A 27,304-nucleotide genomic window follows, 5' to 3' on the forward strand; every position below is an offset into this window, starting at 1 on the left:
ACAGAATAATGAGTTTCAAAGAATATAAGGGCTTAACCTCTTATAAAACTGCTAGGCATGAAGCAAAGCCCGAAGCACAAACAGATAATGAATGATTTTCAAAGAATATAGGGATTCCTCCCTTCTCTCTCTCTCTATCTCTCTCTCTCTATCTCTTCTCTCCTCTCTCTCTCTCTTCTCTCTCTCTATCTCCTCTCTCTTCTCCCTCTCTCTCTCTCTCTCTCTCTCTCTCTCTCTCTATCTCCTTCTCTATCTCTATTCGCTTCCCTCTTCCCTCTCTCCCATTTTCTATCATCATCTGTTTTTCCACTCTTCCTCTCCCTTCCCTCTCTCTCTCTCTTTTTCCTTTCTCTTTTTCTTTCTTTCTCTCTCTCTCTCTCTCTCTATCTCTCTCTCTCTCTATCTCTCTATCTTCTCTTGCTCTCTCCTCTCTTGCTCTCTCTCTCTTCTCTCTCGCTTTATCTCTGTGTCCCAGCCAATTCGGATGATTGCAGCCGGCACCGTAATACTCCTGTGCTAATGAATTACATTAGCCCATTATGTGTTGCTATAGGCTCTGGGTCGAGGTTATTGTGGTCAGCCGGGCTCGCTGCCGCGGTCACACTGCAGTGGTATGCTATTCGGTGACCTCAGCGGCCCGCGGCCTGTGTGTCGCAGCTGATCTGGAAAGGTCAGGTCACCAGAGGGTACACAATGCACAGCTCCCGGCGGAGAGCATGTAATAAGGTGTGAGGCCACAGTCAACAGAACAGTCAACACTCACAGTCAACAGAACCAGTGACGACTGACTGCAGACTGAGGTGACTCGCCACAAACTCGTTTCATTTGATGTTGGACACACCACTTCGCTGACTTTGATGGCGTCGCGTTTTATCCACAGGTGCGCCAGAATAATCACCGGTGCGTCAATATGGCCGCTGTTTGGAGAAGTGACGAGATGAATGTTTGGACGACTTGCCGGGTGATGTTGACATAAGACGTCGCCTTTCGAAACGCAGAAAGCCATCTTTCTGTGTTTTATTGCCACACAGTCGTTACTGAAGATGAGAAAATATAACTTTAAACTTAACATGCTTTTCTATTGTAGGTATTTTATTAAGACCACAGCGTTAAACGAATCGTTAAAATCTTCTAGAGCCCGTGAATGTTAATGAGATGCAAGTGATTCCGTTTTTAGGATGGTTTTAAACTTGCCACGCAAATTAAGGGGAGCGCACTAAGCTGAGATGAACGTGTCACAGCCCACTCGGCTCTTATTAAACTGTCAGACAAATTTCATACCGTGGTGTGGAACGGGTAATGTCGGGACTTGGGTAATGTAAACTTTGACTGTTGCAGGTTGCGGTGAGGTCGTCGTGCTAACGCTTGGCCCTGCTATAGACATCTCCACCCTAGCATAGCAATACGAATTAAAACAGCAATAATTTTTTTTTTTTTAAAGATATAATTGTAAAGTTTATCAACAACTAACGTGCAATTATTCTCCATACCTGACGGGATGTAATAATTTGTGCATATAGAAGTCCGCCGCAATCATTTCCATCAAAATATCGCGTTTTCTAGCTACCTGAGACTCTCAGTTCGTGATATTGTTCATTATTCAAGCAATGAATACCACTTCATGCAGTTTAGCTGAAACACATTCAGAATTGCTGTTGGCATTCAGCTCAATCCTAATGACCTTCCATCCCTTTTGAACTAAGCCACAATGTGTTGGCCATGTTAGGCTGTTCTTTAAGAGTCGTATTCATCACAATAACAGCGAACTTTGACTAAAATGATTGACATGAGTTTTGATCAGTGCCTCTTGTAGCCTCTGGCTTCGATCAGCATCAGCTATCATGAGCGGTTACCCTGACCTATCTGAGCTCTAAATATTTCAAATGCCTATGTTTCCTGGATAGTCGCAAACGTAAGCTTTATCTGGCACACATATAACAAAGCCATTGACCCCGTGGTGGGCATTCCAATAGGGTTCGCTCACCCGCGAGGGTCATCCATACCCAGCTGTAGGATTAGGACATTTAGAAGTCGTTTGGCATCCAATGACACGGCGTTAGGGCCGGCACCGGCAGCCACCAGCGGGCCGGCGGCGGAGCTAGGGGCGCCGGCTATGGTGGCGTCAGATTGGTCGGTAAATCGGTCGGTGACGGCCCCGGCCGGCCCGCGGTCACTGTTCCGGCAGCACCCACTGACCGGAACATTGACGGTCAGAGGGGCAGAGCGTGCATCACTCCTGGGTGTCGTGCTGCGCAACACTCCGGTATAACCAGCGGACAGACGACCGGAGTGCAGAGCTTCCGGCATTTCGGAATTCCGTGATGCGCAAACGTATCTTTCCTGGATTCCTGAAGCCCTGGATTGGACTCGTGTACTTCGTGCAATCGAACGTCCGGAAGTCGCCTTCCCCTAGGGAGGCCATTCGGCACACGGAGGTCGCGGCAACCAAATGATATTGGTGTACCGCTACAGTAAATTGTGCAGCGGCTTTCCAATGAATAAATTGAACGTCGCTGTCGTCAAGCTTTCATTGCGCTGTGGTCTGATAGTTTGCTGTGTCTCGCTGCAACTTTGAAATCAACAGGACGATCGCGGTTTTGTGGGAGGTGTAAAGTACTGTTGACCATTTGAGTGATGAGGTTGGCATTTATTGATTGATGCTGGAAATCACACTATCGAAATTCGAAACAGTAAGCGTCCATATTTTTAATCCCGATCAATACTCATGTAAGATTCAGACGCTGAAAATTTGATGGTTTCCAGCCGCCTCATGCGGCTTTGCTGTACACAACTCTGCAAAAGTTGCGCATGCTACTTAAATTCATTCTGATGTAAGTGACGTCCTGCGGCATGGCTGCCTGATTCTAATTAAAGTACCATTAAGTGCATCAAACCTAGCTATCGTGATGCAGCTTGATTCAGCGGAGACTCTCCATTTATGTGCCTTGGTATTAATCATTGCATGCATTTGCATTACATTACTATTTAGTTTAATCACTGGTAGGTATGAAAATATAAAGATAGGACTCATACCGGTGCTTATGGCATTGACTGTACCATTGCGACATAAGTATATACCTTACTTTTATTTACTTTATATCGAGAGACACATCCGCAACATGTAACTAGTGGCTATTACGTGCATTGAGTATGGGGAAATTACTGTCCTCAAACTTTGACTTTGACTTTAACTATCATTCTCCCGGTCGGATGGTCTCACCTTCCTGCCGGCGGGCTCCTTCAGCCGACACCTGAGCACCGCCTCGTCGCCCTCCAGCACGGTGGTGTTGTAGTTGTTGCCGCCCGGTATCGGCTCGTACGAGTAGTGCGCGTGGTGGTGGTACACCCCGTACCCGTGAGAATGACCTGGAACACACGGAGAGAGAGGGTGGATAGGCTGAGACAGCGGCCTGGGTCAGAAGGGTAACATTCAATTTCTCTTCTTAGCAGGGCACCCGGCACACAATGATGTAAAATATTTAAAATTCGTGTTGCACACAATATCCGTAACCTTTTTACGCTGCTGTTTCAAAAATCTGCGTGTCTTGTTTTACCACCAAACACGTTCGTTTCCTTCCATCCAGCTCTTCCCGCTGGCTTTATCCAAGCGTAAGCTTTTCACTGCGTACTTTCACAATCCTCAGCAAAAACCTTATCCCGCTTCATTTCGGTGGTCTTTGGCGTGTCGAGTCGCCCGTTAGTGGCCATTTTTCGCTCATCAGCCTCCGAGCCGCAATAATGGTGCTGAGACAGTGTCACAAATTATCCAGATTTCGTGTCATTTTCCGTCCGAGCCGCTGGGACTTTGCTGAGCGCGGCCGGGACGCTGATTCTGCTGACGGGGTCTGACTCACAGAGGCGTAAACTACTCAGCTCATGAATAAGGTATCAACTGCGTCTAAGTAACGCACATAAAGAGTGACCGAGTGGGAACAAACAGCCCGGAACGGGAGGAGAGGGAGTAAAAGAAGAGAGATAAATAGAAAGAGAGAGAGAGAGAGAGAGAGAGAGAGAGAGAGAGAGAGAGAGAGAGAGAGAGAGAGAGAGAGAGAGAGAGAGAGAGAGGAGAGAGAGAGAGAGAGAGAGAGAGAGAGAGAGAGAGAGCAGCGTAGTTACCGAGCTAGCCAGGAACACGAGGAGCGACAGCCCAAAGAATGAAACGATCGAGAGATAGGGAGAAACGAAATAAATAAGACAATACAAAGATGAGGATGAACTGGTGGACAGTGTGCAGCAGATAAAAGACGGTGGGCGGTGGACGACACATAAGCCCGTCCCACCGATCGAGCCGCGCCTCCCGTATCCCATCAGCGTCCGCCTCCATAACCGGCGGCGAGTGTGGACGTCGTTGATAGAGCGATGGCACCCTTTCGCTAGATTGCCCTCCACTACTGGCCCCGCCACCCCTCCCTTCCCGCGCCGCCCGCCGCCACCGCGCCGTTTCCGTCTCGTTTCACACACGCGCCGCCGCCATGCAGCTGAACTACCCTTCCCCTGGGCCCGACGGCTCGCTCCACTAATAATGACCGCCCCGGGGACGGCCGAAAGTCGATAGAAGGGCACGCCACTCTGCACGGTCTCACCGGAGAATGGCGGTATCGAGGAGGAAAAACAGCGATAAGTGAGGAGACGGTGGTGTGTTGACACGATCGGCGGTGTCTCCGCCAATGTAAACAGGTTGGTCACAGAGCTGTCTTGTCAGCCGGGGGCCAATCGGAACACTCCGCTCGACTCGTTGGGTCAGACTCGGAGACGGGCGAATTTAGGCAGTTTTTGTGAAACTTTTACCGAGCAGCTTTTGGCTGACTAGCCCTCGCCCGCACATGGGGGGGGGGGTTGCCACCCCCCCCCAGGTAGTCTTTCTGCTCTGCACTCAACATTTTTAGAGCTAGAAGGCTGATTTTTTGTATAGCTGCTCCTCTATCCTTTCTTGATCTCCACTGAAAATGTCAAGTTTCTGTGGTTTGTGGTTTCGGAGATATGACCTTGTTTTTGAGGTCATGTCATGACCCAAATGGTCAATTCTCAACATCTTGCGTTGGCTATGGGCCTTGTGAGCTTTTGACGCCTTGATTTCGGCCTTTTTGGCCAGTCTTACCTCCCACCTATCATGGAACATGTTGTTCGACGATGTACAGATGTCAAGGTCAAGGTCAAGGTCAACCTAGGTCATCTAAGATAATTGCGTTTTAGGCAAGCGGAATTTACTTTTTGTGAAGTTTTTTGACTGCATTTTTGGTAAAAGCTTCTCAGATCATGATTTCATGTAATATGGACACATAAACAATCGGTGTACACATCAGTATACACACAGACACACACAGACAAACAAACACATATAATTGACCTTGACCTAGCTTGACCTGAAATGACCTCAGCAGCAAAAACCTGGTCGGGTAGTGTGACAAAGAGGTTCTAGCTGGCTTGGCACCAGAAAACGGCATCGTCATCGGTATATGATAAACAGCGCACTTGATATCCAACGGTGACCCAAAACAGCAACATTTTTTAGTTTGACCTGACCTGGAAGGTCAATGACTGACCTGAGAAGGTAAAACTGGGTATCATTGGATTCGTCTCTTCCCAAAGAATCTTTTTGGTCTTTACCGCTAAGCTCTATCTCCAACAGGAACGAAATGGCGCGGGGGGGGGGGGTGGCAACCACCCCCCCCCCCCATGTGCGTTCTAGGATGGGAAAATGGGATGTGCGGGCGAGGGCTAGAGAAAATGCCTGCAGGTAAAATATTCTGGCGTTGGGTACCTAGCTATGCTAGCCAGAATCATGCGGCGTCTGTAAGTAATGAACACCGTTATTGGCTTCCCACATTGTTTATACCAAGCCACAGCTGCGGTGTTATAACCGCTTTGGCCTACTAATTAACCCGCGACCGCCTGGGGGGGGTCGGATCCGACCCCCCCCTCCGTTTTTCTTGAATAACTCATGAACCGCTTGCGCTATCAACTTGAAACTTCGCATACCTTCTCCCCCATCAATTTGACGTCTCCTGTGCAATTTTTAAGAAACATTTTTCAAAAATTTCTGAGATATATCGATTTTAGTGATGTAACTACATGGCGTTTTCAGTCAAAAAATGGTAAATGTTTAAAAAATCGCCAAAAATCGAGGTTTTAAGCAAATTGCAAATTAAGGACATGAAAAGACGCAGCTCAACGAGTTCTTTAAAATGGCTATCTCGGATTTTTCATAAAATGCGTTTTTCACCCCTAAAATTTCAAAAAAACTATATTTTTTGGAAAACAGCTAATAAAATCCAAAATTTTGAGAATTTCCAAAAAACCGGAATATATGTTATAGAGCTCTATTAGAACATTAGATATCCCAAATTTCAACTTTCTATCTTGATTTTTGACCCCCAAATTGTAAAAAATAGCTCCAACATGCATAGGGCATGGTGACGTCATAAGAATTTTCGCGAATTAGAGGCACTTCTGAACATCGCATGTGAAAACAAATGGCACCACTAGATTCCTGGGACAAAGCTCGTCTAGAAAAGTGCATTTTTATGTCAAAAATAAAAAGTTGAAAAATTGACTTTTTTTCTTAGCCCTCGTTTAGTTATGTATGGTATAAACGATTTTTTTTATGCTTTCAATGCACACTTATCACCAGCACAGTGACTTGGGGTCACATATAACCATTACCATCGGATTTGGCGTGAAAAATAAGCCATAAAACATGTGTCGCACGCCCATGTAGCAGAAAGTGAAAACCGTGACCTTTCGTGACCTGACCTGACCTTGACCCGTACTTAGTATGACCCCTGTACGCACATGGTACCTTCACTAGGTCTTTGAGGTCATTTGTGGTGAGTTTCGAGCAGCAGCTATCGATTCCGCTGTCCGTAAGCCTAATCATGCAAAACCCCTGAATTTGACCTTTGACCTGACCTTGACCCGAAAGTTGACCTCAATCTTAAAATCTTAAGAGTGCTTTGGGAAGGTCTCGTAGAAACCTTTCGAACGCCGCCTCGCGGGGCTCGATACGACCATTGGTTCTCGAGATAACAGGGGGGGGGGTCGGATCCGACCCCCCCCCCAGGCTGATGTGGGTACGGAAATAGCCCAGGCGGTGCCGGGTTAAAGGAAAGGTCTGCCTATATTTGAATTAATTATTTCTCTAGAGTGCTTTGAATGCTAACATTGTCAAATGTGCATTGTGATCAGCATCAATGCAACCAGCAACGTTGCAGCCTAATAACCATGTTTTCCGCAAAATGAAGCGCTTCCTAATTAATGGCAAAATCAACGACACCTAAGCATGCAATAGACTTATTGCGGCCCATAGGCGAATGCCAGTTACACGAGCTCAGCAAAACGTTTTTATTTTTCTGTATTTACAAAGATTCACAATTCATTCGTTGTGCGCATCCCGTTTTTGCTTCTTAAGTCTGCCAAGTTCCAACTAATGAAGTTACAACATAGGATATTTCCCATTTCTCTTTATATTTCATTTCCATTCCCCACATTTCCCAAGCAGAGAAACGGAGAATAAAAGATGATGGACTTACATAACAATGTAAGCCCTTCACCGTCTACGACATTCACATCTTGACCTGTCATATCAGTTAGATCAGTCAACTGTGTAAAACACAAATAATTTAATTTGATTACATCACCGCAATGGAAAAGTATCACTAAAAAATACATCCACGTTTCCCTTCCACCGCCACCCACAAAACCGTCACATGCCAATGGCCGCCACTTTCCACCTAACTCCGCGCCTACAGAGTCAGCTCACGTCCCTCAAATTTGGCTGATGATGCAGTCAGTCGCGGCGGACATTCGCTGAATGACCGGCGAGCAACAGTCATTCGTTTGACTGGCCGCGGTCTGATGAACTAGAAACGTATGGATGGTCTCCCATCGACCGCGACTCACTGGGATAGAGCTGCTCATGGCGCCTTTGACGGTGGGTTTGACCGAACGAGGATGTGGTGAATTTCTTCATGTGATGACGCGTTGTGTGCAAGAATGCAAGTGATCAGTGATTAAAGAACGCATTATTCTACATCCAAGTCGAATAGCGATTATCTGTCATGTATTTCTGATAATTTATCGCCATAATTTAAAATAACTGAGACCATTTCACTTCAGTATTAAGCCATGATTTACATAAAAATTAACAGCCCTGGCGAAGTGCTGAGGCGGCCGGCTCAGTTCCGTCATCGCCCGATGTCTGCCGGTTAGCAGCTATATATCGGAGCGGGCCCATATAGCGGCGCGGCCCGGAGACGGGTCGCCGCGGTCGCAGCTGGCCGATCCGTTGGACGCTATCGCCGCCTCCCGACACGGTCACCAATCAAACGGCCGCAATCCGGGCCCGATGGAACGGCGCGTTCAATAACACGCGCTCCCAGCCGGTGTTGTCTCCGGGTGGGAGGGGGGCAGGTCTCTGAGCAGGTCAGAGACGGACGCCACGGCCGGGTGATTTTGTCTCGGTCCGTGCCAGACTGACTGACGTGGCCGGCGCCGGATGAGAGAGACGAGCTGTTGCAGCCGGCTTATCGGGGCAGCAGTGGAGTTGTGACAGCTCGGGGTTTGGCTTTACAGCCTACTGACAGTGCCGCTCTCGCCCAGCCGGCCGCACTTGGCGCGGATCGTATCGGACAGCCGGCCAAAACCCACGCAGCTGAGGGGCCGTATCGGACAGCCGACCGCACTATACCCACGCAACTGGGGTGTCGTGGGGCTTCTGGCGGTGCTGTAGGGATACGTGAGAGTAAATACTGGATAGAGATGATGCTTGAAAGTCAAGTAGCTATATTTTCTCGCTAATCCGGCCTCTCGAGGTCATGTTTGACTAAATTCATTTTGAGCAGCGGCTATCAGATTTTTGGTCAGCATCAGAATCACCTTTGTTACTTTATGCGATGATGAATATTTTTTCAATTGACTTACGAGTATTCCCCTTTTTAACCTTCAGGCTTCAGCACTATAACTTCTTTGAGCAATGAGCATTCCATACTTATCGCGAAAAATAAAATATGCATTGTGTGCAACACGTAAGCCGTGGCGAGAAGCCTCCGTTTGCGACGGTCGTTCAGAGGTTAGACTGTGCCGCAATACACGACTATACTCCGGCACAGCCTACGCTCCAGGTAACCGCGCAAAAGCTTTCGGCTGAGCTAGCGCCGTGTATACGAGTGAGCTGTGAGAAGGCTGCTCCGAGGAAAAAGGAGTCGCATTTTCATGTAACGAGATGTAATACGAAATCAAAAAGACACCGGTTGGAAGTATGTCAAGGAAAGCTTCGTATGAAATGAAGATGTGGTCTTTTGTATCCTATTGTTGAGCTATTGGCATGTATGTACTGAATAAATGGCTATCGATTTCTTGAACATCATCGCGTTGAACTAATTGCACCCATCATAATTAACAGTATATGATGAAACACTCTCTAAAAATTGCTCATAGGCCTTTATTTCATTTGGAAGTGTACCGTCATCCATTAATGTCCTGTACACAGAGGCCGAGCTTCCTATACAGTTGGTGGGGTGGCTGCCCCCACCAACTTGCCATTTTGCCCCACCAATAAGTGTTTATCCCCACCAACTTTGGCTGATTTGCAGAACTTCGATGCTTTTCAAATCAATCTTTTTTTTGCATCGAGGAGTTCTTTTGAATGTCTATGTAATGCCAAATGCTCTATCTGCAATGACTGGACTTGATTCTATGTGGCATTTTATTGAACTTGACAATCGGGCATTGTAGGTTTGACGACTTTTTGCCCCACGAACGTCCTTGGAAAAGCTCCACCCGTGCCTGTATATGTGTACTTATTTTGCTTTTACGCCAATCCCCGATTTTTTCTTCGTTGCTGCTCCTATCCTTGGTTAACAAATATACCGAACTAAACTGGACTGAACTTAGACATTTGGCTTTATTCGTGACTCTCGACTATAATTATCTACATATATTATTATGACACGTTTTCAAGCACCTGAGCCTCTTTGCAACGTTTGATCAACCGCCCCCCCCCCTCCCCAGCAAGAGTGCACCTATAATTTAATGGTGGTCATTGGCCTTACAATATAGTTATGTTGATGCCAAACAACGACAGTTATCGCTTGAGACTTTCAGACCCTCTCAACCATCCTATAATTGAGCAGCTTAAACGTACAATGAATTATCCCCCTGCCACATTGAGCTTGCAAAAGTTGGACATGTTGAGCCATCTTTTCATAATTCTACGCTATAAGCTTGCATTCTGTAGGCCATTGATTCATATCTAACAAAGGTATGTGCTGCAAATCGTAAGCCTTTGCTCGTTAGTGATTCTGGGCATCTTACCCAAGTAAATAAAAACGAGTATTTTCATGATAGTGTAATGCATTTGGTGTCTTAGTAATTGCTTGTGTGAAATACTGTTGCTACAAAAAAAGATGCACACATTTCTGGAACCAACAGTTTAACATCGATTCAATGTTTGAAAAGGTAGCATCAAATCTCCTCAGAACGCTAAATGCGCCTCTTCTTCTTATCTTTGCTGCACACACACATACCTGAGTGAAAGAAAACTGCGCAACATTCGAAAAGCAGTCCGGTGACTGGGATTTCGTAAGTGCCAAACCTGCTCCTGCGAGCTGCGATAAAGCTCACTGATTCCTCGGCGCCACAGCTCACCAATAACAGCCGTGGGAGCTATGCACGTTACAAGTGCTGTGTCCTCTGGCGTTTCGGGACTCTACCCGAACCAACCAGTGAAGTGGCAGAAGCGCATTCGAAACGTTCACGCTACAGAGAATTCGGATTGAGGCATTAAACGCGCCAGTAAACAGCGAACACATTATTTGCTGTGATGTGCAGTCCTAGAACACCTCCCAGCGTCTTGTGATACATAGGGTTGTGTATCACCTTTAAATAGTAAGTGCTGTTCATTATGCTGAGTCACGGCAAGTACATTACACAGTGCAGTCAAAGCTTATCGTAAACTGTAATAAATTGTAAAGCCATTAGCAACAAAGCTCTTAGCTTATATGCAAGTCAAGTATTGATCACATATTCAACAACGTCGCTTGTTTCAAACACAAAACTGGAGCATTGTGTTTTCATATTCAAAACATCCATCACATCACAGGAGGTATAAATAAGATTAAAATGGCACTCTTACCGAGTTCACTGTCACCGGCCATGAAGAGTGAGGCAGACAAGCAGACAGTCAGCAGCCAGCTCATTGTAACCCTGCAAGAAAAATGGACTCTGGTGAACATTTTGGCATATCTTTGCTGATTGAACAAACTTTGGGTGAATTTGCCAGGCTCAAAGAACAGACCAAAAATGGTCTTCATACGTGAAGTAGGTTGTAATCGTTTAGAACGGGTCATTGTTTCTGCAAGCTGATAAGAGTTCCGGGCTGAGTCCTGTTGGCGGCGGTGGGACCAGTGCACGTCGACTGTACCCGTGTGACACCCCTGCACGTGCCACCGCGTGCACCTGGTCCCGGGGCGGGGCCGTCAATCGGGCCGACCCGAAGCCGGCGCCGTCGTCGCCAGTTGGGCCATTAACTCGGCGTCGACGACTATATCACGAATTACGAGCCGGCGGTCGGCAGTAAAGCCGACCTCTTGCTACCATCGCTCCGGTTCCGAATATGCACCGGCCGCCCCGGTGGGCCGCAGCAGTCGCCGGCCGCAGCGTTTTATGCGGGTCGCTGAGGGGATCGTCGGGCTCGGCGTTCACCAAATGTAAAACGCGCCATGTGATGTTACTCCCCAGTGACCCTGAGAGTGAGGAGTCGTCAATCGACCATGAAAGTGTGACGACGAGTCTGGCTAACGAAAGGGCTGCGTCGGAATTTATCTCACCCGCTGGCAGCGGACCAGAAAGTTTGGGCGATTTAGAAAATTATTCGGTCTGAAGCTGTTTGGAGGTCGCTAATCTGGGAGCCGAGAAGAGTCGCTCACCAGCAGGGAGCTGAGAGCCCCTGTCTGGCACCCGACCAACGCAGAGGATTACGGTGCCGAAATGAACGTCTTAGCTGCACTAAGCCCTTGTTTCAAATAGACACAACCAATTATCTAGTGTCCTGTTTGGGTGCCAGTGGCGGCGCACCGGTCGGTAGGGTCCGTTTGGGAGTTCCTCTCTGGATCTCAAGTCGGACTGGGGTGCCCTGGGGACAGAAAGTTAGGACATTGATCGGGATGGCGGCCTATCGAAGCCCTGGAGGAAATCGTGGAAGCGTCCGTGGGTCGGCACGGGTCATTTCTGGTCGAGTTTGACGGCCCATGGTCCTGGCGCGGTGCTGCAGGTCACCTCACACGGGGAAGCTGGGGCGGTGGAAATGATTGGAAGATGGACATTATCACCACTTTGACCGATTAACCCTATTCCTGGCGGGGGGGGGGGCCTCAGGAGCCCCCCCCCTGAGGTTTTTTGGTTATATCTCCCAAACGCGTTGAGCTAGGAAGCTCAAATTTTCTGAATTTTCCTAAAAGGCTTCTACGCAACATGTCTGAAAATTTTGAGTTGATCTGACCTCAGGTCAGGTCACCAGAGGCGGTTTGGTGACGCTACCTCAGAAAAGTTTGCAATCACGCCAGAGCTAGAGTTTTTGACCGATCAATTTCTTCTCTTCAGGGTTAAGTTAGGGTACCAGTATGTGCAATTTGTATATCTCGGAATTTTGATATCGGTGACCTAAGGTCAGGTCAATTTCGCGACCTCCCCATTATAAGTCAATGGGGGAAAAATCAACTCCCTGTTTTTACCACTAAAACGGGTCGGAATGGCCCCATATACCATACATGACTTCATATACGATCAACCTTTACTACCTTGAGGTCTGTTTTGCTGTTGGGCAGCTGTGAGGTCATGTGACGTCATCAAAGGTCACCAAAGGTTTTTGGCCAATAACTCCGTACAGGAACAAGATACAGACGCGTGGATGGTCTCATTGTGTTCAGCTCGTCAAGACGCATCGAATGATATACATGATGACCTCGAGGTCACGTGACCTGAGGTCAACCTTTGACCTTGACCTTTCGAGGTCAACATATATATCATTCGATGCGGATTGACGAGAGGATCACGATGATGCCCTTAGTTTGTTCCTATCTTGACTAATTCGAAAGTTATTCGAGAAAAACTCTCTCCATATCTAGTGCCGCCATTTTGACTTTTTCGACCCCTGTGACGTCATCTTTGACCTGACCTGAAAATGACCTTAGTAAAAATTGTAGATCTTGGCCGTGCGTATCCGATGCCGTTTACCGCTTGTCGCTATCTTGCTTCGTTCTCGAGATCTCAGGGGGGGGGCCGAATCGGCCCCCCCCCCGCCAGTTTCTTGTCCCGGCGGAGCCCGCCAGGAATAGGGTTAACTGACTGAGATAAAATAAGGCGCCAATGTCTATGCTTGCTGTAGATAAACGTCTGGCCGTTCAACACATGATCATCAATTTCTGAACATACCGTAGCATTGCGCAAAAGGAAGCAATAAGAGTAAAAAATCATTCAAGTTGGCATGTGAGAAGTGTAGCTGTGATGGCCGTTCAAGCTATAATTGTTTGTAGTAGAGACACTGAATAATTCATATCACTGTCAAGTGTCAACAGCTTTGAGTTGAAAAACTTCATGCTGGATATTCAATAGTGCTCGCTTCACGAAACAATAAGGTAAGATTCTGATCACAGCTGCCTGATGGGGATTTCTGGCCGGACAGTTTCCAGACAGCCATCCCCCCGGCAGCGGCCGGGGCCACAGCTGCACAGCCATCGTCCCAGATGGGACACCACTAGATTGATATACCCCGGTCATTTGTTTTGCTGGATCTCGATGACCCAAGAGAAAACACAACAGCCGTTTCAACTCGTCCTGAGCTTTGCAAGTATGGAATATATGAACCATTTCAAACTTTAGCTTTATTAAATTGCGCAGTGTATCTCTCAATGATCGACACTGTCACCTATTTGCCTGACTGCGACACCCCATGCAGTCGCACCTCCTGATCACATCATCGTGCAGCTCCTTTCCTCTGCGTGGCGATACCGCACCTCCCTCCTCCCTCTTTCCCTCTCTGCCCCACCTAAGCCCCCATTTCCCCATCTCTATAGATACGAATCCGGGTGCCGTCTGCGTCTGCAGCCACACCCGCAGCGTGGGCTGTTGTCCCCCGAGCGGCGCGGCCGGACAGACCAGCGACCATTACCTTCTCTGGCCGGAGCGACACACTCAGAAATAGATTGGCCGCTCGGTGGCCGGCGCAAAACAGCGCCGCCGAGAGACCGGCGTTCGCCGCTGCCGCCGGCGCGCTGACCGATCTAGCGATGCGGACCGACCCACTTAGGAGCGGCTGTGACGGTTTTGTGCCGCGCCTTTGAGCGCCAGAGAGTCTGCCACCGGGCAAATACATTACCTGATGACGGCAGTCCTGAATGGTGATGGAGTCAAAAGAGAATTAAAAAGGTTTTGCTGTAAGGCTTATGTGCTCACAAGCCTTCGCACCGAAAATTGATCAAGTGCGTCTGGCGCTTTTCATTATGAAACGGGAAGTGACCTGCGGTTGTTTTTGTGAATAGGGTCTTATCTTATATAGTTTTTTTGCGTAACATATGGGTACCTGAATTTGCTTTGAGTTATGTCAAACTCAACTCTTGCAGTAGGACGCATTCATTACATGCATGCTTATATGCATATGAATCAGCTAATTTCACCCGGGTTATAGAAATCACATGCGATGTGAGTTCAAATGACATCAGGGCACTCAAACGCTGACAGTTTACAGCCGGTATAAACATCGCGATTATTAGCTACACGCACTACTTTGACAGTATGTACGGCCGAGCCCTGCGACAGAGCTGCTAATACCAATGCTTTTGCTCAATTGTTAAATGCATCGCCGCAGCTGTGCTGTACTCTGCGTTTCAACATTGATTGCGCTGCAAGAAATATGATTACAGGCATGGACCCACTTGGCCACATTGCCATGTGGCTTACCACTCCACGGCTGCCTCCGCACGACGTAATAAACGAATCGACCAGCCCAACGGTATGCATGTTCAACACACACCCGTGACCATCCACTTCGCGATAGCCGCCTTCGCGCGTGCTCCTAATCCAATTTGGACCACTCTTACACTTGCCACAGAACTAATCAAAGCAGTTGGGGGTCTTCACGTCAATGCAACTCAGCTACCTTGAGATGAGTTATCATTGTAAATGGGCTGCATTAAATAAATTTTGTTAGAATTTCAGTCACTTCAATCGTCGACCGTCCACTGGCCACCATTCCTCGTCCACCCTTTATTGCTTCTTATTTCACACGAGTGCCTGCCTAACAACAATGGTAGTGAACCCAAATCACCTGTGACTGGCGAGCCATTTGCAGTGAGCCTTGGGCATTGAGTTGTCAAATGTTAGCCCTAATCCGTGAGCTGTGAATAGAAGATATCAATCTTCAACTGGAGGGCTGTTCGAGCATGGATGTGAGGACCATTACCACAGTTCATTGACCATTACCTAGGAGCAAATCTTATATTAAACGGATCAGGAGTATGCAAGCATCTACCAGAGTCGTCAGTCATAAATGCTTATAAGAAAGACTGGGTCAGAAGAAAATGTTAAAATGCAAGTCAACGTTAATACTTAATGAAAGAGAAAACTAGTTGGTGCGGCAAAATAGTAGCAAACAGTAAACACAATGTATAAAGGAAACAAATCCTTGACCAACGATGTACAATCCTTGAAATCCTTGACCTCTAGGAACAAATCCTTGGACCTTGACCTGCCTATTTCAAAGGCTCCTGCTATTGGCAAGCAAATCCCTGCACTCAAAACTTTTTTACTACCTCCTGGAGAGTTCATTTTCATCAAACCCGCAAGATAATAGTATATTGAAAGGGTAACTCGCTGCTACCATTATGTGCATAGTAACGGTACGTGGTTAATATGAACTTATTCGCCAGCGAAGTGTAGGTATTATTACCATGTAAATATCATTATTACTCTCGCGATCCAGAACATCACGAAAACTCTTTCCTCCTGGGTATCGTGACTCGGGTACAGATAGTCGTTTCATGCGTGGATCTTGTTTACCCTCGTGAAGATGATATTTGAAATGGAAACAATCAGCCAATCAGAAACGAGATCGGCCGTTTGCGGTTTGAAGGCCGCGCGCAAGCCGCGCGCATCTGTCAGTTTTCGGCCGTTGGTCTCCGAGAGCGGATGTGAGCAGTGTCGGTGCCGCGCGGCGTGGCCGTTGGTGATTGTGCTTGTGTGTTGTTCATCGCCTATAGAGCCTCTGTGGACATTTTATTGTAAGTACCGATGTGCTAGAGCATTGCGTGCCGTTGAGTGGTGCTAATTTGACCTGGTTAACAGGACCCCGTGCACGGCCACGTGGCCTAGTGTTGTGAGTACGTACATTAATTTTGTTGTGATGCTACAAGTTTATGCATTTTGTTGGTGACTTTGAAAAAGCCTTGCACTGTAGTGATCCAGTCTCATTATCTCACGCAGACGGGCGACCACCCAGGAACGCCGTCGCTCACTTCAAATATTGTGCGCTCTGCCTAATCCAATATGAGGGCGCTGAATGTCTTGTATTCATATTCAAATTGCATTCAAGTTGTATCGTGGTGTTTATTTACCGCTTGTGCATTGCTGAACGCTTTGTATAAATTTGTATGAATAAGTGAAGAGTCTCACAATGTTCATGGTTGGTGTGCCCCTCGTATTGTTTGTACGGAAGCCAAATATAGCTACATTGTTGCTCTTGAAACATTTTTTTTTTTAGTTGGTGAGCTCCGGTTAACAGAAGCTTCGTGAAGCTTCTGAAAGAAGCGTCTGTGGGTCTGTTACCATCCTCTGGGGGGTTTACACTAAAGGAAAGAGTAAACATTACCATGTGACAAAGGGTAGGCCATAAGAATATATTCTCTGTAGGAGGGTAAAGCACAGAGTAGATGATGCGTTACTCCCTAAAAAAGGGTTCCGTTAAAGATTTACCCTTTCAAAGAGTGTAACCCAAAAAATGTTACACTCTAGACAAGAGTAAATCAAAAGAGTTTACCATTCAGAAGATGGTAAAAAACGTCTGTGTGTCATGTTACCCCTCCCTGGCGAGTTTACTCTTCATGAAAGAGTAAAATTTACCATCTGGAAGGTGGTAAAAAACGTCTGTGTGTCAAGCTACCATGCTATGGCGGGTTTACCCTTCAGGAAATGGTAAAAAAGTTTTCAGTGTCCTGGCGTTGTTTTGACTGACCAACCAGCGCATTGTAAGATACGGACAGTAATCCGTGCACCCTTGGCCACGAATTAGAATTCTAAGTCATAAGCAAGTGGCCATGAGCCATAAGCGCGAGCCATTGACCGTGATCCATGGAACTGAGTCGCTGTCTATGGGCCACTAGCAGTCGCCGTACATACTCTCACTGTGGGTTGCGGGACATGCCTCACTGGCCCTGGGTCCGTTTGGCAGTGAACCAATGGCCGTGAGCTGGTTGTATGTAGCTGTGTGTCGGCGTTCTGCCCAGTCCGTTACCGTCTGCGTGCCTCTTCACCGGCCCGCCCCCTACCGCGCCGGGCCACTTAGTTTTACGGCTGACTGTGCGACGAATGGTCCATTTGAAAAACGCACCGGCCGCCTCCAGTCCACTCCGGTGGCCGTATTGAGCCGGGTGTAATCGGCGTGGCTGGCACGCGTCGCGGGCATAGGAGGAATCATCAGTCTAGTGTCATTCTGAGCGGTATCATATCTCTCATATCATTAGTCTATCAGAAAAGGAATATGGTAATCACGGTTGTGAGTGTAACTCAATTGCATCCATATACGAGTACAGGAGTGGTAAGAAGCAAGATGATGGCCAGACACCACAGTAGCCGTTTTGACGACGGGCTATCCGGCGAATGCACCTGATTTGACCAAATCTACACCTAATTTCTTTTACAGCAAATATCTTAATTTTATGAATTAATTTCAGTGTTTTAATCGATGATGCTCTCTGATAACATGACAAAGCAGGCATGTAAGCAATTAGTGCAACCCTAGCTGATAGCTGCTAAGAGACACACTGAACCTGATTTGACCAAATATGCACCTAATCTGTACCAGATGTGCACCAAGTGAGTACCAGATGGCCGTCGTGAAGACGGCTATTACCATCAGAATCTCCTACAAAGTAATATCTACGATTCTCTATTTTTGACCGAACTCATGACCACCATGGTCAATCGCCACCATATTTCTCGGTCAAATATCACACCGCTGCGTCCGCCCACCGACCTCCCCCACCATCGATAACAGACGGACGCGGCCAGCGCGGCGGCACGCTCCACGCAGAGCTGCGGTCATCACTCACGTTCTCTCTGTCACCGTTCGTACAAACTGACGACATTTATCGCGCCCGGCGCGGCGAGCCAGTGCTGGAACAGTCACGAGCGCCGACAGCCGACCTAACTTGGCAGGCTGACGGCCGAGACAGATTGACAGATTTGCGGCCGGCAGAGTGCGTGAATTGACGACGAAAATGTGGGAACTGACCACGAAAATAAAAGGGTGGTACCGAGTGCCGATGGAGAGCACAAATAGGAAATATTTGGTCACGAAATTTTCCATAATATCTTCTCATAATTTGTGACGAACCATTCTAAAATATATCACGGAAACATAACATGTACATACTGCTCTCTGACATTCTTTTCACGGTCATCGACTGCCGATAAAATATACTGCGTTCCGTTAAAAGGCATGTCTATGGCTACAATTTATACAGCTGGAATTCGCAGCACACCCTCGCGAGGGTTCTGAAATAAAACTCAAATGCGCATGCAGTAGAGCCGGAGAGATAAACCGGGGGTAAGCGTGTCGACAGCGCCATCTCTGGGGAGCGATTGAACTAAATGGGGCCATTACTATGGGGGCAGCCACAAACTGGGCACTGAAACTCATCCTCCGGGCTTTAAAGCGCGATCTGCGCAGCAGACTAGCCCGGGGGAATGGAGAGTAGTGCGTTTGGTTTCCTGTCATTACCGGAGAGTTACAGTCACGTTCACTTTAAATGAGATTTGTGATACATATCTGCTGATATTCAGCAAGACTCAATGGGGCATGGCATTTGACAAATGAAAATTGTGAGGATAAATCGAAAATATAAACTAGAGTACAACTAGAAAATATCAAGAGGATTAATATGCAGGGTTGTGCTTGACTCATGAGTCGAGTCAGAAATTTGACTCAACTCTGACTCAAATGAGTCAGATTTGAGTCGAGTCGGATAAAATGTTGAGCTGTTGAGTTGAGTCAGAGTTGAGTCGGACAAAAGTATTAAGGCGTTGAGTTGAGTCAGAGTTGAGTCAGTAAAATAACTTTTGACATTGAGTTGAGTCAAACATTTAGGAACATGAGTCAGCTGACTCAACTTTCTAGAAACAAGCTTTTCATCCCCTTCCCCCGCTTAACAACTTCGCCCTGGCCCTGCTGCCGGATTTTTTTTTTCACCCCCGCCCCCGCTCAACAACTTTTTTATCTGAGTCAATTTTGAGTCAACTCACTTGACTCAACAAAAAATTTGAGTCAAGTTTGAGTCGACTCATATTTTCATTGAGCCGCTTGAGTCATGAGTCGAGTCGAGGGAAAAAAATCAGCTCCTTGTTTGAGTCAGAGTTGAGTCAGGGCTTTCTGAAGTTGAATGATGAGTCGAGTCGGCAATTTTTTTGAGTCGAGCACAACCCTGTTAATATGCTTAAGCATTAACAATGGATGGTGATTGGTGTACAAGTAACTACACGAGCACGAACCTATATTGCACAATGCCAGGCTATTGCTTGATCCAAAATACCTATAGCCGAAATAGAGAATATGCCGACGCATCCTCTCCTAAACGTTTGTTACTATTGTGCATTTTAATTTGCGTAGTTGAGGTGGTTAATGGAGACCGAAAATAATAAGTAGGTACTAAAAAAAAAAAACGTAGCGTATGTTACCGGCCACCGGCAGTGTGATCAGGTGCCAGGAGGAAAGAGATTGACACTGCTCTCCATAAACATCGGGATCTTCCAGGGATCCTGCCTGGGACCCATGTTGTACAACATCGCCTCCATCGGCGCTACCTGCTACGTGCCGTCCGAGGTGAATGGCAGCATGGTCAGGATGGCCAGGTAATGTCTTTACTCAATCTTGCCATACAGTTTGCCGAACATTAATTGATAAATGCAAATGACATCGTCCCATGTCATCTGAGAAAAATGTTGGCAATATGTTGACAAACAATATTACCACATGAACACTAGCAAAAGTTCATGCTGATTTCAATCACTAGCAATAGGAAGCAAGGCTTTCATCTAAGATGAGTATGTTTTCTTTTAGCAATGTCCTAGATTTTGTGAAAAGAAGCGATCAATCTTCTGTCATTGTCGACTGTTATTGTTTATGCTACGCAGGAAGCTCATTTCCCTCGCAAATAAACACTACAACGTCGATTGACTGCAACCATTACATAAACAATATAAGCGTGGCGCAGGAAGAACGGCCCATATCGAGACGCTCCGTGTATTCAGGGCAATGTTCTGGATCGGCCTGGATTCTTGTCGCCTTCTGGGCTCTGGCGCCTGGGCAGCGTGCACCTTATATGGGGAAGTGGCTTCAGGTTATGAAGTTGAATGTGAATAATATCAGTAACCTCCTTACTTGGATATTTACATATGCATGTGCGCATATGTAGAAAAAGATTACTTTTGGAAAGGTTTATGGCGTGTTTCGCATTTGTTGAAGGCACGTTTATTACTTCGCAATTAAACCGTATATAGTAATTATACTGCGCAATGCAAAATGCACATGTCTGAGAAGAGTCTCATATGGCGAAGAAGAAGAAGAGAAAAAACAACAAAGAAAGCGATACCAAACACCAACAATCTCAGCTCAGAATTCCCGCATGGCTCCTACTACATATAACATGGCAAAAGCGCACACAATACTCAACCAAGTCCCAGAATACCCATTTCAACCGCACAGGCATTCATGCAAGGAGGTTTCTATTCAAATAAGATCTCTTCCTTTCAAATTACACGCGGCAACAGGAGAGTCTCAGCGTGCATTACGCTAATGACTCGTGGAAGGTAGTTGGATATGTGTCACCCTGAGAAGGAGCGTCGTCTCGGTTATATATCACGTAAAATACACAGTTCAAGCCAAGCATGCGTCTACCTTAGCGTGGTGAAATTAGCACTCGAATGACGAATGCAACCGAAAATCATTTCATCGTCATGGCTCATGTTGTGATACATTCCTACCACACACAGCTAAACAGGACTTACCGTTCACTCGTCTTTCTGCTACGAGTTCTTCACTTTGTCTTCCTCCCACGCCTGCCTTCAGTGCCCTCCGTGAAACCACAACGCCCAGTCGACGGTCACTAAAAAGTCCCTATCCCTTCTCCGCCAGAATCTCTACGCTCCGCCCGTCGACGCGACACAACCTTCCTCGCCGACGGCCCGCGCGCGACTGGCGGCCCCGGTCTGGCCGTCGACGGCCGGGTCAGAAGGTCACCCCTCGGCCCCTCCCCTCCCCCGCAGGAGCCCCGTGAGGGCGACCAATTAGAGACGCAGGTTTACCGGTCACTCAAAGAGGGCCGGGACGACCGGACGGCGAGCCGTTCCAATCGGAGCTGACGCAGAAATGGCGGCTCCACGAAGCTAATGGTGGTAAACAGTGTTAAATTGCTAATTGTCGCTTCTGAGATGTCGAAGGTTGGATTGGAAAGGTTTCCGTTGCATGACACTGTTAAAAAGATGGTCAAACTCTTCATAAAATCATTTGTTGTATGAAATTAAGAATGACAATAATAAGGTAGCTTATTTGGCTTAAGGTAGCATAGAACAAATAAATCGTTTGCCACGGCAAATTGAGTCAATACTTAACCTACTAACGGTAGTAAGTACTAAGTAGTAACAGCTGTAAATAGATGTAACCTGCAGAAAAATCACGCTGTTCGCTCAGTCGTGTCTGTTCAATTAATAAGTAAAAGTGATGGTCTTAAAGATAAACAAGGAATAAAAACATAATAACCTATTTGAAATGTCATTTCAATAAAACCGATTTTTAAACTCAATAATTGAAATGCCTATTGCGGGACCTTCATCTCCGGCTGTATGTAAGCTGTTCGTACTACTATAAGTCAGCTTGAACTAAGCACAAACGCCAGTGAAGTGAATAGTGATCCAGTTATCGTGGTGAAGAATAAAAGGAGTGAAATAAGTTATGTATTATCCTGAGTCTAATGCTCAACTTCGTATTCAATGCAACAAAATATGAAATTGTATTGTTTAAACGTAGTAGCCGTTTTCACGATGGCCATCTGGTACACATTTGGTGCACATCTGGTGCAAATTAGGGGCAAATTTGGTCAAATTAGGTTCAGTGTGTCTCTTAGTAGCTATCAGCTAGGGTTGCACTATTTGCTTATATGCCTACTTTGTCATACCTATCATCAAAGAGTATCGATTAAAACACTGAAATAAATTCATAAAATACATAAAGATATTTGCTGTAAAAGAGATTAGGTGCAGATTTGGTCAAATTAAGTGCATTCGCCGGATAACCCGTCGTGAAAAGGGCTAGATAAGCTACCTGAACAAGCAACTTCTGCGTCCGACTTTACTTTGAGCAAATGCTTTATCGCATTTCTGGGACAGTGAGCAAGTATAATGGTCTCTGAAAACCTCTTAAGACTTTATCAGGTTGCAGCGGAAGCATGCTTTGTTGTTTGTCCGGCTTCAGAGCACGCATTACTCAAAACATGTGAACATAAGCATGAGAACAAACTTACGAACATGAAAATGATCCAGCTGTTTATGTGGGTATGTAAGTAAATAACACACTTAAGCCTTTGTAGGAGTGAAAATCCAATTGTGAGCGCCACCGAACTTCGTTCTAACATTGCGTTTACCCTTTCATTTTATATTCAACTTGGTCCGACTTCACCCAACTTTAGAGTGGACTTTACAGCGCACTCTGGAGCGAGGTTTTCACACAGTTCTGTTTTGGCCCGTAGCGCTCTATTGACATATCGTTAGTGGCAGCGTTGTGAGCGTTTTTGCCTTCGTGCGTCGGTCTGCAAATAGTATAAAAGCCCTCCGAATCAAGCATGATTGTTTTCTTTTACACCAACAAAGAAACATTAAATTGACAGCATGATGTTCAGCATACCAAAATCATTTCAAAAGAAACAACTGGTTATTCCTATTTATCAGACGATTTCATAACGGCCTCCAAAGTCCAAACCGCTGATTGGGAGTGTTATTCAAACCGACACCCGGCCTCTATCTGGTTCGTCGGCCACTTAGGCAGCGGGCCGATGGCCGCTCTCGGTCCGGTGTTGCGTTTCATCAGCGACGCACCCGAATTTCCACCGCCATCTGAGCGGAATGCTGATGATTTCGAGCGATTCGGACCGGGGCTCGGAGCGGGACACCCGCCACTGCCGTGGTTTCCAGTGGTGGACGGGAACCGCGCGGGGCGACGGCCGGGGACCAGGTCAGGCGCGGGTCAATGCAGACCGGGGCTCATTTACACAGATCGACAGTCGAAGAGGTACGGGAGATGTCCCCGCCAGCAGCGGGTGGACGGAAATTATTGTCGGCCGCTGCTCTATCGGTCAGCCCGGGAAGTTTATTACTGAAGTTTTGAAACGTTTATTTTAGACGTGTTTCTCATGAATAATGTAGTCTTTTCTTCGAAAAAGGGCCTGATAACACCACATGAAGCCTCATGGCACATTATTAATAGTGCAGTGTCCAAGCTGTGATATCTTATTGATTATCGTTTGATTTCTACACATGAAAATATGTAAACATAGCCGTTAATGGTCATATCACCTCAAGACTTGTCATAACATCATAAGTTCACATTCTAAGTTTTTAGGGTGAATTAACACTTACTGGCACACTGCCTTCCCGTTTTACGCCAAGTCGTATGTGAATTTTTCGATTCTCTGACATCAATTTCGATAAGCCTATGCCAATGCCGACATTATGCCTGGTTACATAGCATTTTCGACGAGACTTCAGCTAATTAATTTTGCGATAATTTTGATGCAGTGGTCTTGGTAGATTTAAAAATCATCATTTTGTAAATTGAAAGCACCATTGGCAACTATTGCAACTATTGCATGAGCTTGCAACAATCCCTATGTAAGCGCGGCTATTGAGAGACGTCCAAGAGGATTTGGTGACTCAAGTATTCGTGACTTGGGCGATGGCCTGTTGCTAATCACAGTACTAATGTCTTCAGCAGTAAGCGGAAGTCAATGCGAATTCATCCGCGAATGGTCCACGTCTGACAATTTTCGCCGCCCATGCTGCTGTTCTAATCATTTGGTTGCTAGAGGCTGCGCTACAAGTATGCCTCCGAAAATGTTGACCTTGGTAGAGTGTTCTAGCTGCGAATCGCGTTCCCGTTTTAGCTGTGCTACATTACATGTTGAAGGTCGAGTTCCTAGCCGTAGGTGTAGCCGTGCTACAGCGCTCCCGCCGAGTGCCCTATCTCCTGCGTCTCGCTCTGTCGCCTTCCGGCAGTGCAGAGGCACGGCGTAGCTCATTTTTCGACTACAAAGCCCGCTGACAGGTAGCCTTTGTGCTGTCGCCGTCGCTATCTCCTCCGGCTGCCTCATAACCGGCGCTCCCCGCCGAGAGAAAATGACGCCGAAACGGCTACAAACTGCCGCGCCGATCTCTGACGCCGAGCTGAGCTGCGCACGGTGACATCGTCGGGCGGCTGAGACGACAACACGTCCATCGCATAGATCGGAGCGTTCATCATCTGTTCGCAGTTCTGTCCGCATCATCTGTCCTCTTCTGTGTCGCGTTCGCATAACACTCCTTCGTTTGCACAACCGTTCGCAACAGCAATAAAACCTTCAACTCATTCGAATGTTCCTCCTCAGGGAAACATCCGGTGACATTTAAATGTGTTCTGTGCAGTTTCTAGAGACCGGCGGAAAGGCAAGCGGCCTGTACGATCGATATCTCTCCCAGGACAGCCTCCAACTCATTCTCACGCTCTGAAAGTAAGCGACGGAAAGAAGTTGGTCGCAGGGAAGTCGTGTTAGCCCCCACTTCACAAGTTAGCTCTGTTGGTCCAAATTAGCGTTGGCAATCTGCGGCGCGGCTCGAGGATCCGCTTCCGGTGATCAGGCCAGGTAAGAGTTTCCTTCAATTTTGTCTGGCTTTTACAGTCAGCCGCTCAGATCCTTGTTTGGGCGAGGGATGACGAATTTAAGTTGGTATGGAATTAGGAATAGCTTAGAAAATCATTATAACAAGTGAATGGGATAAGGAATGTCCTTAATATCTAACTATGATATACATCATCATTCATCATGGTAATTATCACAACAAACGGGTTGTATGAAGAACATTGCTGCCGTAAACTGGTCTAGGTACTTATGTTCACTGAACATAAGATAAAGTTTTGCTCAATACCCAATGCTCACAGCTCATATATCTGCACTCTGCAGGGTAGGTAAAAGATCCTGTTTTCCGTTTAACTGCAATTGCGCAGCGTTCCGACGACGGCAGAGTCTGTAAGTAGGTAAACATGTCTGGGAGAAAGCCAAGTCAGACGTCTCTTGCCACGCATTCGCCGTTGTTGAATGGTTTTGGTGATCAAAGTCGCGAGCTTTTGAAACAAGTACGTTGTGGACAGCCAGTCAAATTGCTGTAGCTGTAAAATTTTGATATGATTCTCTACGCCAGCCGTCTTTTTCACGATTTATTTTTATGGAATTATTCAATTGAAATACCGTTTTCATCTTTTAGAATCAAACAGCTCAGAGCAGTAGGTTGCCATAAGCTATTGCCACATCAAATTATGCGCTGAAGTGGCCAAGCTGAATCCACACCTAACACACAATGCCCAACGGATCACTATCTTCCTGCACCATTCTTTCACATCGTAAGCCTCATCTTCGTCAGACTAAAGGAGTATTGGCCCAATCGCACGTTATCCATAATTCAGGAAGTGGGCCGTCACACAGCGTTAGTGCCCGGCCGTTGGACCAGTGGGGAGGGAGGGAGGGGAGGTCACTTTTTGTCCTGATGACCGGCTCGCCGATACCGTCTAGGCGAGTCTTTTGGACGTCGGCCTCAGGAGATGGGTCTCATCACCATAGTGGATGACCCGGGCGGCCCCCCGAGCGGCCGGTGGAGGCCAGAGGGAGCAGCCGGCGGGCTGGCGCCCCGCCAGCTGCTGCGCCGAGTCGGCCGCCGTGTGACGGTTGTGACGCGCCGCGGACACGTCATCAGCAGCGCTACAGATTTGTTACGGATGTGGTGATTGCTTAACATGTGTCGATAATATATTTGTAATCGCCGCCCGACTTTGCATTTCTGGTACACGTTTTTTATCTTTTGATGCAGCATGCAATTGCAGCTTCAATTGCAGTGAGTGTTCGCGCGGTGGCTTGCTCATATTCCGGCTCGACGTGACGAATGATGATGAGCAGTCAATAACAACCGAGCGACGTTACCAATTAGAGCGAATCCCAATTAAACTGCAATCAAATAATGCGCGATTGTTGCGGCTCCTGTCGTTCACTGCCACGACACAGAAAGCAACATTGAAATTCAAGCCGACGATTCGATTCGAAGATAACTTCGCCCGTCTCTCTGCAGAAACAAATAGCGCACTGATATGAAACGCAATCCATTGTCAGTGGTAACAGGTACGACGTCCAATAACATGAAAACGTTTCACAATGTCAAATGTGATCCCAAAGACAGCATAATCATTACCTCGGCAGCAATATCCGGAATCTTTCGTAATTGTCAGCGCTGTTGAGCCATCGAGCCCCTGCGACCGAGAGGGAAACTGGCAGAAATCTCATATCTGACCGCCATCTCATGGTTTCACGGGGCTAGCTCAGCGTTCAGCGCCGCCATAACTGCTGGGGACAGGTTCTTTCGCGGGCGTTCCACACAGCCGACCGAGCATCGAGCGCTGCCGGTAAAGTATTTCATATCAGGGAAATACAGAGCTTAGATTGGAAATGTGGACTCAGTCTCGTTTCAGGGTCAGAACTCAGTCATAACCCTTTGTTTGCTACCACCTTAAATTTCCTCTCATTAAAAATGGTTTATTTGAATCTATCTTAGCCTTGAATTATATTAGCCTTTGATGATTAGAAATTTATAATTATATAGGTAGAATATTGTCCAAATACATATTTATGCTCCTAGGAAAAATGTGGTCTTCCGCCGTGTTCCAAATTATAGGCATGTTAACTTTTTCTGTAGCTACGTTGAAAACATTGGCTGCCCAGAGTCTAGACTTTCAAGTGAAGCTGCTTGGGAG

The 27,304-nt window shown here is 46.9% G+C and overlaps 1 long non-coding RNA gene across 1 annotated transcript; it reads right to left on the reverse strand.

Moving 5' to 3' along the window:
* Nucleotides 1–3,223: 3,223 nt before the first annotated feature.
* Nucleotides 3,224–21,459, reverse strand: LOC122370191. Its single transcript, XR_006254535.1, has 3 exons — nt 21,271–21,459; nt 11,132–11,202; nt 3,224–3,366 (listed from the first exon to the last, which is right to left on the reverse strand). It is a non-coding gene; the product is annotated as an uncharacterized LOC122370191 (long non-coding RNA).
* Between the last annotated feature and the right edge of the window lie 5,845 nt (nt 21,460–27,304).

Source organism: Amphibalanus amphitrite, unplaced genomic scaffold, assembly GCF_019059575.1.
Source record: "Amphibalanus amphitrite isolate SeventyFive unplaced genomic scaffold, NRLGWU_Aamphi_draft 001107F_arrow, whole genome shotgun sequence".
NCBI classification, from domain to species: Eukaryota; Metazoa; Arthropoda; class Thecostraca; order Balanomorpha; family Balanidae; genus Amphibalanus; species Amphibalanus amphitrite.